Source organism: Octopus sinensis, linkage group LG9 (assembly GCF_006345805.1).
Source record: "Octopus sinensis linkage group LG9, ASM634580v1, whole genome shotgun sequence".
Classification (NCBI taxonomy): domain Eukaryota; kingdom Metazoa; phylum Mollusca; class Cephalopoda; order Octopoda; family Octopodidae; genus Octopus; species Octopus sinensis.
Window position 1 is genome coordinate 49,382,885 of NC_043005.1, and position 15,000 is coordinate 49,397,884.

General features: G+C 38.3%; 1 protein-coding gene across 2 annotated transcripts in view; it reads left to right on the top strand.

Moving 5' to 3' along the window:
* The window catches only part of LOC115215798 (myosin-VIIa), a 101,917-nt gene that overhangs the window by 3,914 nt on the left and 83,003 nt on the right, over window positions 1-15,000 (top strand). Inside the window, exon 2 of one of the 2 annotated variants that reach the window (XM_036505950.1) lies at window positions 1,808-2,128. The exons of the other annotated variant lie outside the window; for it this stretch is intronic. The gene's annotated coding sequence lies outside the window, so the exon portion shown is untranslated. The remainder of the gene's footprint in view (window positions 1-1,807; window positions 2,129-15,000) is intronic. 2 annotated transcript variants of the gene reach the window in all.

A 15,000-nucleotide genomic window follows, 5' to 3' on the forward strand; every position in this document is an offset into this window, starting at 1 on the left:
GGCACCTGGAGACGCAAGCCCATGCCGTCCACCAGTACCTCCGTCGTGGGACGCTGGACGGACGGCCCGGTTGAGTTGCTCGGAGTCTGGTTCGGTCCGGACCTCCAAATGGAGAAGAACTGGAACGAGATAACGAGTAGGGTGGTCACTCTCGCCCGGCAATGGGCCGAGAGGAAACTGTCCCTAAAAGGTCGGGCGGAGGTGGCGAACACGTACATCGCGTCCATCATCTACTAACCGCCTGACCTCGTACCTTGTCCCGACCCTACCATCACCAAACTAGAACGCATTCTCTTCCGCTTCTTGTGGAAAGGATGCGTCCTGATGGTCAGGCGATCCATTTGCTGTCAACACCGTTAAAAGGAGGCTGGGCATGCCGTGGTTGATGATGCGCAGACACGCGCTGAGACTGCGACATCTCCGGCTCTATGTAGACGACGGTGAACAGGGTTGTGGTCGCCGTTTGTGAGGCACGCGTCCCGCAGCTCGTCTCCATGACCGAACTGCACTCGTGGATCAAAAAGAGGCCGAGGAAGGGCGAATGGCACCGCGAGTGTCACGTTGCTCTCAAGCAACTCTGCCGTCCCGGGTCGACCTTGAGTGACTTCAACACAACCAAAGCATTCTATAGGGGATTAGTGGAGGGGGGAGGTACGACGACGATCTTGGGCCAAACCTGGGCGTCGACGAGGAATACCTGACCCGCCTGTTTGAAACGACTTTCGGGCCGGGACCTATGGACAACTTCCAGAGATCCCTGGCCTGGCGGTGCTACCGAGAAGCGCTACCCGTTCGGGATAAGCTCTATAGGCATGGCTCGAGAAAACACGGGGCCGACTGCCCGAGATGCGGGCAGAGCGACGAAACCGCTCTGCACGCAATCGTGCAGTGTCCAGCAATTTCCGACCTGTGGGATTATGTCGAACGACTGCTGTCACGTGTGTGGGACGTGTCGGTTATCAGCCGAGTCTATCGTTAATATCGTCACGCCTCCTTCTTCAAACGGGAAGAAGAGCTATTTTTATCATACTTGTGGCTATGGCGAAAGAATGTATCTGGTGGACGCGCCTGAAAGGATTAGAGACAAAACACTTTCCTCTCTGGTCAATCTCTCATCAACTTCTTCAAGTATCACTTGAAGAGGAAAGTGAGAGTAGAGAGGCAAGTTTTGTCTAGTGAATGTTTTAAAAAAAGATGGGTGAATGTAGCAAGGATGGCACGTATGAATGACGAAGCCACCTTGACTATGATTCTATGAACCGTAAAAATTAATACAGAGAGTTGCTTATTTGCAAAAAAAAAAAGAAATATAACAAGTAACTTCATTGACCGAGGTTACCGTGTGGTCTTTTCCGTAGGCTTTTCTTTCCACGGGTAAACCTCACCTGTTCTCCCTTTACAACCATATTGACATTTCTGTGATAACGATCCCTATTGATCAATTTTTTTCCTTTCCCTCCACCCCACTTTTTTTAATATTTTTTAAAATTTTATCCCCCCTTTTTTGTCCTCTTTCTTTCCCTTTACGATCCTTTGATCGAAAAACAAACCCCATTTTTACCCCCAAAGAAAAGCTCTACCTTGTAATTTGTCCTATCTGTGTGAGCCCTGTGTGCTAATAAAGAAACATATCTATATCTATCTATCTATCTATCTCTATCTATCTATCTATCTATCTATCTATCTATCTATCTATCTATCTATCTATCTATACCATCTACCTATCTGTCTGTCTGCATGTCTATCTGTTTGTATGTCTAAGTATGTATATATTTATCTTTTATTCCTTTTCTATAACTGGTTACAGCCAGAGGCTGAGGCCATGCTAGAGCACCGCTTCTCAGTGTAACTGGGTTTCTTTTCTGTACCGTTTCTGGAGAAATAGCGAGTCGGACGGACTTGCTTGTTGTGCCTCCTACTGTGATGTGGTATCTGGTATCACAGATAAAAATTTGTCCAGATGCTCTTTGAGGACCTTCATATTTACACTTCATAAATTTCCAAGACAGTTTGGCAGAATGTTGAATAGTTGTGAACCCTTGAAATCCAAGTTGTTGCAGTACTGGGTCCTTATTCGAGATAGAGAAGACAAGATCTTTGGTACTATGTAGTGCCATCCAGTTTAGTGGTTGGTATAGCTTTTATTTTCATAGTTGGAAGCTAAACCTTCCAGGATATTTCATTTGTATATCACTGCATATCTTTCAACCCTTCTCTCTACGAAGTAGAGTTTCAGTTCCTTCAGCCTCTCTGAGTAGCTAATCTATTTCACCGAATCACTATTATTTGTGTTGTGGCACTGGATTGCCTCAAGTTCCACCACCAGTTTAACACTGTATGGTAACCACATCCACCCATTATTATCATTACATATGCTTGTATGTATGTATAACAACAATATTAGTAATAATAATAATAAATCTTTAGAAGGACCCTAGATAAACTTAAGCTAAGAATTAAGGTTGTTGAAAAGCCAGGCAACCCTATCAGATCTATAATTGGTAGAAGCTATCCTTTTAGTAGAACTCTCTGTACGGATAACTATTGCACTGTATGTAGATTTAGCCCACAAACAAACTGTAAAGCCAGAAATGTGGTCTATAGTATGAGATGTATAGAGGGACGATGCAGTAACAAGACAGTAACATACGTAGGGGAAACAGCAAGAAGCATTGGTGAGCGGGTGAATGAACATTGGAGACAACTCAAGGAAGGTAAAAGCTCATCGATTCTGTACCAACACGCTGAACAAGAACACGGGGGATCAATCAATAACATAGAGATTAAGATATTGTCCACACATAGAACAGATGCAACAATTAGACAAATTACAGAAGCTACACATATAATAGAAAATAAACCTAGCCTGAATAGAAAACTAGAATGGAGCAATAGCGCACACCACAACATATGACGATAGTGGATCCTGCAAACAATAAATACACAGATAATTAAATAAATAGAAATTAATAACTATATATATGTATATGTGTATATATGTGTGTATGTATATGTGTATATGTGTGTGTATATATGTATATATATATTATATGTATATATATAATATATATATATATAATATATATATTATATATATATTTTTTTTTTCAATTAGATTTATTATTATTATTACTAATATTGTTGTTATACATACATACAAGCATATGTAATGATAATAATGGGTGGATGTAAACACATGAACAAAATTAGAACAAAAGCAACAACAACAAAAACAAAATACAAATTACAAGAATGTATATAACCAGAAGATACAAATATTACAGGCATCCCCCCACACACACACTAAATAAACATAGACGCACATAGAGATATAAGCATGCGCAAATGAAGACATACAATAGAAATACAAAATGGCTGACGGTTAGTAAGGAGAGACACAAGTAAGTGAGAAGAAAACAAGGACCACTGATGCGGTCACAGGAGTGTGACGAAAGAACTTTGGCCGAAATAAGATTAAGATTAATGTAAGAAATAAATATCACTGAAGCAAAATAACACCAAATATATAGTGCGTGTGTTTTTATTGGCTAAACTGGCAATATGACCATTCCTAAAATAACAATATCTGTTTCAACACACGACTTCACATAAAAAATCTTGCACACAACAAATATTTAAACGTATATATATATATATATATATATACTATATATATATATATTATATATATATATATATATTATATATATTATATATATATATATATATATATATTATATATTTTTATATACCTATATATTTTTATATATTACTTTATATTATATTTTTACTTTCTAGATGTTGTAATGTTTTTTTAAAAACTGTATTTTTCTGAATCGCTAAAGTATTAACTCTAAACCCTGATGAAATTTTTTTCTCGCACCTTATTATATGCTTATTGCTGGTACAGATGAATTATGTTCCATCTTGTGGGATGTTTAAATGTATATTCTATGATTAAATGCTGGAATTATGAAATGTTATGCGGATGACCTTGCATTTGTTTGTTCTTTAACCTTAGTTTGATATATTTGTCTCTTTCAATAGAGCACTTCTATAGCAGTCCTATTAATCTTTTTGTTCCTGACAAGAAACAATCACTGTATTATTAATATATATATATATATATAATATATATATATATATATATATATATATATATATATATATATATATATACGTATAAGGTCTTTATAATGTATACACTGTTATATATATTTTCTTTCTGCTGTTGCAGTTGTTCTCCACGACATGTTGACTTTTTTGTTGTTTCTCAAAAAGGAATTTGAAGTTAAATCTTTTCCCCTTCACCTCTTTTTCTTCCTTGTTCCGGAAAGTAACACCTGTTTCTGTTGCTCCTCCTCCTCCTCCTACTACTACTACCACCATCACATCACCTCCCCCCACCACCACCACTATAACCACCACCATCTTCACCCGTTAAGTAGTGACTATATGTTGAACATCGATATTATAAAGGAAATTCTTTAGTTACTTTGATGTCTAACTTTAATTTTACTTTGATGATCAGCTTTGCGTGAGTAGACTTATGAACAAAAGCATTCCGGCTGTAACCATCCTGTTTTCTTTTTATCGAGCATAATGTATTTGGGATTACATTGTCCAACGTAACCTTTCTTCTAAAAGACGATGGGGGTATGATTTGAAAGAGAGATTTGATTGCTGCTTCTAGCCAGTCGAGCGACTACGTACAGGCTCCTTCATGTGAATGTTGTTACCCCAAGCATTCCTATTCAGGCCGACTTATTTAGGTAGTGTATCCTAGACTATTTTTTCAAAGGTGTTCTTTAAGAAAGTAGTGTATGGTTTGAGGAAAATTTGGCTCTTCCTATCAAGTTGAGCCTCCACTTCAAGGCTCTCTCATTGGATCACTATCATACACCATGACAACTTTGGCACAGATTTGATTTATCCAGGCATGGCTGTGTGGTAAGAAGTTTGCTTCCCACCAATATAGTTCCTGGTTCAGCCCCGATATATGGCACCTTAGGCAAGTGTTTTCTACTATAGTCTTGAGCCGACCAAAACTTTGTGAGTGGGTTTGGTAGACCAAACTGAAAAAAAAAACAAACTCGGCGTATGTGTGTGTGTGTGTGTGTGTGTGAGGGAGAGAGAGAGAGAGAGAGAGAGTGTGTGTGTGTGTGTGTGTATGTATGTGTGTGTGTACGCGTATCTTTGTATTTATCCATACCAACACTTGACAACCGGCGTAGTTTTGTTTGCGCTCTCGTCACTTAGCGGTTCGGCACAGAAAAAAAATAGAATAAGTACCAATTTTTAAATATATAAGTACTGTGCTCGATTCGTTCGATTAAAAACACTTCAAGGCGGTTGCTCAACATGATTTCAGTCCAATGACTGAAACAAGTAAAAGATAATGTACAAGTTGGAAAACGTCATTGTATATTTTCGTGCATTATCCTAAACATTTCTCATGAAGCTTGTTACAGCAGCTTCAGCAGAACCCAGCAGTTCATTCAATAAGCTGAAGCTGATAACGAGCTGTCTCACAATAAACATTCTGCAAGTTCGTCCTGTAGCTTTAGCTTGACTCAGTATCCAATAGGCTTATATACACAAGATACGGGGAAAACACTCAAGAAAAATCGGGAACCCTGTGGAATATCTTCTATTTGGCTTTCATTTTTTGAAATTTGAAATTTAAGTGATAATTTTAAAATTAGACACACTGTAACTATAAATCTTTCGATAATGTTAATTGTTCCACAGAGGCCATTCAACGTGATCTGTAGATAAGATTTCAAAGAAATCTTTTTGAAAATAGCAAGATATAGCAAGGGAGAGGGTAATGTTGGGTCCCTTCTGCATGTCTACTGACTAGCTCACGTTTACATATGCCTACTAGAAAAGTCAAGGTGAATCACAGTTATAATCGGTTAAGCAGAATATTTTGTCGTTGTGAAATACTCTCTCTTTTACTCTTTTACTTGTTTCGGTCATTTGACTTGGCCATGCTGGAGCACCGCCTTTTAGTCAAGCAAACCAACACCAGGACTTATTCTTTGTAAGCCTAGTACTTATTCTATCGATCTCTTTCGCTGAACCGCTAAGTTACGGGGACGTAAACACACCAGCATCGGTTGTCAAGCGATGTTGGGGGGACAATCACAGACACAAACATATACACACACATACATATATATATATACATATACATATATACGACGGGCTTCTTTCAGTTTCCGTCTACCAAATCCACTCACAAGTCTTTGGTCGGCCCGAGGCAATAGTAGAAGACACTTGCCCAAAGTGCCACGCTGTGGGACTGAACCCGGAACCATGTGGTTGGTAAGCAAGCTACTTACCACACAGTCACTCCTACGCCTAGATAAAAATTTCAAATTTTGTTTTAGGGTCTCCGATTACATGATTAAATTATACTGTTATATCTATAAAGGCCTGACATTGCTTTGTTTTGTTTGTGCAATCAACCACGACTATTCAACATTAAATTAGCTTAGACAGGATTTTTTGTCTTGACAAAGCTATTGTGTTTTTCCATCTGTTATTCTCCAAGGAGAGCATGCAGTTGAGGGAATGGCTTGTGAAACAACTTCCACACATACTAGCCTAGCCTTATTCAGTTTTTATTGAATTAACCCTACCTACATGAGATATTCTCTGTACAGTTTTTCTTAATCTTGAACTTGCATCCAGGCTCCTGGTGGGATTATATGGAGATCTTTTAGATATTTTACTTATATTATGAATTGACATGGTCATCCTATTGAGATTGTTGGAGTCTTTATGTGTATTAGCTTATTGTTTGGCTTATTATAGTGTTAGTGTTTACCATTGTCTAGGTCTAGGGTTATTGCTGGAAAACTAACTATACATGGGCTGGTGGGGATCGTCAGTATTAATTGTAATTAAGTTATATATGGTAAACTACAAAACTATCATCTCTTCATAGCCATATATCTAGGTATCTAGCATTACTTTTCAGCATTTTGAAGATGCACGATTCCACCGGTTTACCTCAATTCCTACATAGCTGCTCATATTGACAAATAATTTAATTATATATAATGTAATAGTATTTTCTCATTCATTCAAAGTAGTCATTGAAAAGGAGAGAACTTTTTGCATATTGTGTTACATATATGGCCAAATTATCAAATGGTTTCATACCAGAAGTAGAGAACCAACTTCAGCAATCATCAGAAATAGCTGGAACGAAATTCATAGAAGAAATCACCCAGGAAAAGACTATTTCTGTGTTACCTTTCTATATGTGATATCTGAATTCTGCATAGTAGCCTTTCAAGAATTACGAAAATTGTCCAACCATATTGGCCCATTAATATTAATGTATTGCACCTTTATATATTATAATATTATAATATTATATATATATATATATAATATATATATATAATATATATATATATATAGGAGGGATAACTTTCTGCAACCTTGCATAGGCCTCTGAACAGATATCGCCATGACAACTTTCTCTGTCATGGCCAATGCGATGATCACACTCTACATACCTTCCTTCCAAGTGCTACTGTAAACAGCAGACGTGAGCTAGAATGTTAAGACTTAGTGTGCATGAACAGCAGAGTTTAATGTCAATCTTTACCAAGTGACTGTAGTCTGCATGCTTTAGCTTCGTTACTATGGCAACAGTCGAGATACTTATTGATCAGACCTCGTATATATATATATATCATCATCATCATCATCGTCGTTTAACGTCCGTTCTCCATGCTAGCATGGGTTGGACGGTTCGACGGGGTTCTGGAAGCCAGAAGGCTGCACCAGGCTCCAGTCTAATCTGGCAATGTTTCTACAGCTGGATGCCCCCTTCCTAACGCCAACCACTCCGTGAGTGTAGTGGGTGCTTTTTACGTGCCACCTGCACAGGTGCCAGGCGGGGCTGGCAACGGCCACGGTCAGATTGGTGTATTTTATGTGCCACCGGCACGGAAGCCAGTCGAGGCGGTGCTGGCATCGGCCACGAGTCGGATAGTGCTTTTTACGTACCACCAGACCAGGGATCCTGGCTGGTTCAATTCGATTTCGATTTCGCTTGCCCCAACATGTCCTCACAAGCAAAGGGGGTTGGCATGGGTGCCTGTCGTACGGTCGCATTGGAGTATTTTACGTGCCACGGCCACGAGTCGGATAGTGCTTTTTACGTACCACCAGACCAGGGATCCTGGCTGGTTCAATTCGATTTCGATTTCGCTTGCCCCAACATGTCTTCACAAGCAAAGGGTTTGGCATGGGTGCCTGTCGTACGGTCGCATTGGAGTATTTTACGTGCCACGGCCACGAGTCGGATAGTGCTTTTTACGTACCACCAGGCCAGGATCCTGGCTGGTTCAATTCGGTTTCGATTCGATTTCGCTTGCCCCAACAGTCTTCGCAAGCATGGGGGGGTTGGCATGGGTGTCTGTCGTCGGATGAGGTTCTATATCGACTTCGCTTGCCTCAACCGGTCTTTGTGTCCAAGGGAGGAAAGGCATTCATAAGTGGGCTGGGCTCACTTGTCCTGCCTGGTCTTCTCACGTACAGAATATTTCCAAAGGTCTCGGTCTCTGGTCATTTCCTCAGTGAGGCCTAAAGTTCGAAGGTCGTGCTTCACCACCTCGTCCCAGGTTTTCCTGGGTCTACCTCTTCCACGGGTTCCCTCAACTGCCAGGGATTGGCACTTTCTCACACACCTATCTTCATCCATTCTCGCCACATGACCATACCAGCGCAATCGTCTCTCTTGCACACCACAACTGATGCTTCTTAGGTACAACATTTCTCTCAAGGTGCTAACGCTCTGTTGAGTATGTACACTGACATTACACATCCATCGGAGCATACTGGCTTCATTCCTCACGAGCTTACGCATGTCCTCAGCAGTCACGGCCCATGTTTCGCTGCCATGTAGCATGGCTGTTCGTACACACGCATCATACAGTCTGCCTTTTACTCTGAGCGAGAGGCCTTTAGTCAACCAGAGAGGTAAGAGCTCCCTAAACTTTGCCCAGGCTATTCTTATTCTAGCAGTTACACTTTCAGCGCACCCACCCCCACTACTGACTTGGTCCCTAGATAGGGAAGCTATCAACTACTTCTAGTTTTTCCCCCTGGAAAGTGACGGAAGTTGTTTTCTGCAGATTTTCGGAGGTTAATGCTCCCGAGCATCTGCCACATACAAAAACTATCTTCCCAGTTAGCCTACCTTTGACATTGCTGCACCTCTTATGTGTCCATAGCTTACACTGGGTACATCTTATAGAGTTTCTACCTACACCTTTTCTACAGATCGAGCAGGGCCATCTTCCTGAAGATATTTGGGATTGTCTACCTTTCTACTTATTAGTACTTTGGTTTTAGCTAGGTTGACTCTAAGGCCCCTTGATTCTAAACCCTCCTTCCACACCTGGAACTTCTCCTCCAGTTCTGATAGTGACTCAGCAATAAGAGCAAGGTCGTCAGCGTAGAGGAGCTCCCAGGGACAGCCTGTCTTGAATTCCTCCGTAATTGCCTGGAGTACTATGATAAAAGGAGGGGGCTGAGTACTGAACCCTGGTGGACCCCAACCTCTACTTTGAATTCTTCTGTGTACATGTTGCCAACCCTAACCTTACTTACGGCATCTCTGTACATGGCTTGCACAGTCCTCACCAGCCATTCATCTATCCCTAGTTTCCTCATTGACCACCAGATAAGGGATCGGGGGACCCTATCAAAAGCTTTCTCCATGTCAACGAAAGCCAGGTACAGGGGCTTATCTTTGGCTAGGTATTTCTCCTGCAGCTGCCTTACCAGGAATATATATATATATATATATATATATATATATATATATATATCAGCTCAAACTTGAAACAGGTAGGCTGGGTTTGTGGGTTTGTCAATTTCTTGTTAAGTCTCTGCACTAACAATATGCATTAGTGGTGAGCATATAAATCAAAATGCTGTTACAACCTAGTCTATTGAATGCTTTCTTTTCACAAATTTTTCTACTTATTCTTCTCTTACTCACTTGCTACTGCAACTACTTTGACAACTATCTTTTCTGTCAGCTTTTTTTCTGCAGCTTGTGTTACTTTTCATGCTATTATTGTATGTATAGGTGTAGACATGGTTGAATATCTAAGAAGTTATTTTCCATTTATTAGGTTTGAATTTGAGGTTCAGTTCCACTGCAAAACATAGCAGGTAATCTGTCTCCTACCACAGTCTTGGACTAAACCAAGCCTTGAGAGAAGACAGAAGCTTTATAAAACCCCATCTCACAAATCATGTCACAGTGGTTCAGTCTGAGGAATACACGAAGTTGACAAATATTTAGAAATTTCTTGACCATTTTCATAAACAGTTGAACAAGGAGTTAAGTTCAAATAACTGAAATATTTCTTGTTGAGACTGATATGAGATTTATTTTTGATAGTACTTGTCATCCTTCAGTTTCTTTTTGCCGCTATACACTACCTTGACTACTGCTGCTGCTGTTTAAGAAGGATATCTGCTGTATGTTTTCTGTTTTAAGACAGTAGTGTTTCATTTGAAGGAGATTCGTCTTACTTCAAACAGATTTAGTGTCCCATAGAGATATTTTTGTTGGATCAAAAGCAAGATGTTGCTGTTGCTATTTAACCTTGGGTAACCTTGATCGATCAGTCCAAGGATTAAAGGTGCTTCAACTTTGACCATCCCTTCCATTTTTCAAACATAGAGTGTCTAGGAATTCCTTATACGTGTCCTTTTAAAAACTAATGTTTGCTGTGATACACTGGAGATTTCTGTAATTTCTAGCAACTCAAGCCACCATATAGAACAGGTATGGGCAGCCTTTTTCAAGAAGCGGGCTGCATGAGACATGGCTCATTATCAGGGGATCACACTGCTAAAAAAGTTCAAGGTAATTTTTCGTTGGCATGCCATTCAGAATGTCCCAAGTGCCACAGTTTGCTCATAACTGATGTAGAGGTTTCATTGGAGCATGTGAAGGTTGTTGTTGTAAGGTGTAGTAGTGACATTTTTTCTTTTGTAGCAAAATTAGAACAGTCATCATCATTGCATCATTTCAAACAATGACATAATCTACTTTTAATTCATTAGTTAGTTATAAATAGATTAGGCCAGCAGTTATCAAACTCATATATACCAGCTGCCTACCACCATCACCATCACCATTACCATCACCATTACCATCACTTCAATATTTGTGAAAATCCTCCCTTTATTAATAAGAAGACACAATAGACAAAATTAAATATGCATGTGTCTATTTCTTATTTCTTTACCGAGTTGTTGAACAAGTTTAATGAGTTTATTAAACATGGTAATTAATCTGCCTATTTTCAGTCCTCATGAGCCTCTGCCCTTTGAAAATCACTTGATTAGGCTGTATTTTTATACACCCTTATGGTAGTATTCATGTACTTTATATAACTCAGACTGCATTCTTTACCCATAGACTGTGTAATTAAATTTCTATCCATTCATCCATCCATATTTTCTACCAATTATTCCTGGGAGGATCGTGGGGATAGAGTCCTCAGGCACTTTCTCCATAGGGCCATATCAGAAACAACCATCATTAGACTTTCCAGTTGGATACTCAAGCATGACTAACTGAGATAAGGGATACTATCCAATCACCTTGTTCTTGGTCTACCTCTAGGTCCCCTGCTGGTTGGCTTGGCTTGAAGGATCTATCTTGTGATTCTTTCCTGCAACTTTCTAATCACATATCAGTAGTACTGGAGCTGCAGTCACTCAAAGTTAATTATTCACCAAAAAAAAACCAGAATTGATATTTTCCGCTTTTATAATATTGTTTCAGTAGCTCCTGTACGCATAATTTTCATATTCACCTCTCAAAGTATTTGAGTCTTACTCTGCAAAGAGACATTTTGATGAAAAATGTGAAAAAATTAAGAAAATCTTAAAAATTGTCTTTTGTAAAAAGTATCACTGGGGTGTCTCTGCTTCTTGCAGCATAAGGAGAGTTTTTTTACAAAGCTGCAAGGTAAAACTGCTTTCCGCGTTTAAAGGTAATGAAATTTTATCAGATATATCTGCTTTCTGCTTACAATGTTCAAAGAGTTAAAACAAGGAGTTTATCTTTATGTGATCCCACCCTCCTGCAAAAAAAATTGTTCAGGCTCTCAGCAGTTGCAAGTTACATTTTACAAGCAACTGTTATTTTAACTTGCCTATCATTCCATAATGATCATTTCTTGCTGACCAAGCAGTCTGCAGTTAACATTTCACAGATCAAACCCGTTATCATTTTAAAGTAGTAATAGATTTTCCCTTGATGCTTAGCATTGCGATGAAGCTATGTTTCTCTACAGATGAGCTTATATTTGTTTACATCTATGAGAAAACACAGGTTGAATCGCACTGTTATAATTGTTCAAGTGGAATATTTTCTCATGGTGTTATTATATTATTTCTGAAGTTTATTTATTTAGCACATCAGGTTACTGGATTAAATTTTACTATGTTATAATTATATAGTGTTGACATTGGTTTCCAACATTCATGTAAGGCATGGTGTGGTCAACCTTGATTCTTCAACGCTGAATTAGTTCACACAGGTGTTTTGTTTCAACAAAGCTGTTGTGTTTTTTATGCATTATTTTCTATGGAGAGCATGCAGTTGAAGAAATGACTCATAAAACTACACATACTAGCCTAGTCATATTTAGTTTTTATTGAACTAGCCATATCCACTTGAGATGTTTCTTGAGCTCTACATACACTCATTTTGCTTAAGAATTTGAAGTTCTTGATCTTGAAATTGCATTCAGGCTCCTGGTGGGAGATCTTTTAAATATGTGGATATTACTAATTGACATGTTCAATATATTAGGAAGATTATTGAAGTCTTTATATATATTAATTTTCTCTTTTGGCTTATTATATTGTTGGTATTAACTGCTATATACACACATACACACACACACACATACACCACACCACACACTCATGTGTAATGTTTATTAAGGGCCTTTTCAAGTTCATGACATATAACCATTATGTTAAAACTCCATGTATTCCATTACACTCCAAAACAGGTGTTTGGGAAAAAAAATTGTCTTATTAAGAAAATAATCACATGTTAAAGATTTTCTTTTGGCCACAATGGTTTTAGAGTGGGAAAAAGAGATACAAGATGAGAGAATGTAGAGTATAGTGTTAAATTATTGATTTATAACATCGTTGCAAGGTGTTTTGAGACAACTACACTATGATTATGTAATGTAACTTTATGCAATATTTCTACAGACTAAGGCAGTGAGCTGGCAGAATTGTTAACTTGCCAGGCAAAATGCTTAGTGGTATTCCGTCCATCCTTACATTCTGAGTTCAAATTCTGCCGGGCACCAAGCTGCTATTTGTATTTGATCTGGTTTTATTGTTATTGAATTCATTAGGATCCACTTCTTTTCCTTCCCTAAATACCAAGATAAAGAAGTAGAAAGCTACATTTTAGAATGCAGACAATTATGTTCCTAGGCAAAAGTTATTTATATAATCATACAACATTGACATATGAATTATAATGGATTAAGAAAAATGTAATGTAGTTATTAACAAAATGAACCACAATGAATTGTAACATAATTATAAAATTGGTCAGTTCTATTGTCATAATAAGCTGTTGAAAGACTTTAATAAAGACTAAGTTCACAGTAAGTCAAAATATATTCAGATATGACATTTATTCATAACCTACAACAATGTTTTGTTTAATATTAAGTTGCACAAAAAACCATATTGTACCTTTTCTGTAACATAAAAAAAGGGAAAAACTGACATTGGCAGGTTTTGAATTTAGTGAGCTGGAATGAATACTGCAAAGAAATTTAATTTGATTCTTAAGTAACTCAGTATTTGTAAACCAATAAAAATTCATCTATTTTTAGCAAATTTTCTCATCTTCCTTTCTTGAATAATACCACTTGTTAAGGTGTGGTCATTCAATGTTGGTGTTTATTCAGAGCTGAGGTATTTATGTATGGATTACACAAAGGAATTCAGCAAGAATTTATAGAGATGACCTCACACAATTCTCAACATAGTTGCCCTGTATGTCATGAAAAGTATTCCTTATTGAAGCCTAGTAATGAAGCAGAAGCAGATATTTATTACACTTCTAATATGATATCTTATAATGTAATCTACTTCACTCTCAATCAATGTTTCACATATTGCTGTCATTTTCACCTGCAGCATTACACGGAAAACATCAATATGCATTCATAACACCTACTACTACTACGACTACTACTACTACTACTTTCTAACAGGCACAAACCACACATTTTAAGGGAAGTGTTTATTTGAATTAATCAACCCTTAATATTAGTATTTTTTTAATTAAATAATGACGAATTCAAATTTTGGCATGTGCTGTCCTTGAGGCTTTTCCACGTACAACCAGCCATCACTTCTTCTATTACATTGATGGTTATTGGCCTTTCACAGAACTTTGCATTTCTAGTCAAGAGCCACTGCGATCACTGAGGTAAAGTCCACTTCTATCCTCAAGCTTCAACCTATCCCAAACCATTAAGCAAAATGCTGCTGAAAAGCCATGCACATTTTCTTGGAATCGGGTAGTGCATGCTTTGGTACTGTATTGTACCTCTACCACCCAAGTCTATTGTGCAGCTTTTGTTACTGTGTCTTAAAATGTGCACTCTAGGTCTGACAATACAGCCTTCACCTTTTTTATGTTGAAGAAATAGTTAAGGGCAAATCCCACCACAACCCTTTCCTAAATACCTCTTCTAAGTTTGTTATTAGGGCTCCCTCTAATTTAGTTTCCTGTATTGTTACTCCTTTATTAAACCTTATCAATTTTGTTCTAATCATTCTTTTCAGGATGAGCTACAATTTGTTGACAATTGCTCTAATCAGTGCCCTCTAACTAATTCACAAATCCATTCGTTGTAATCTTTGTGCCCCAGGAAAGATGCATTCAGTTTCCTG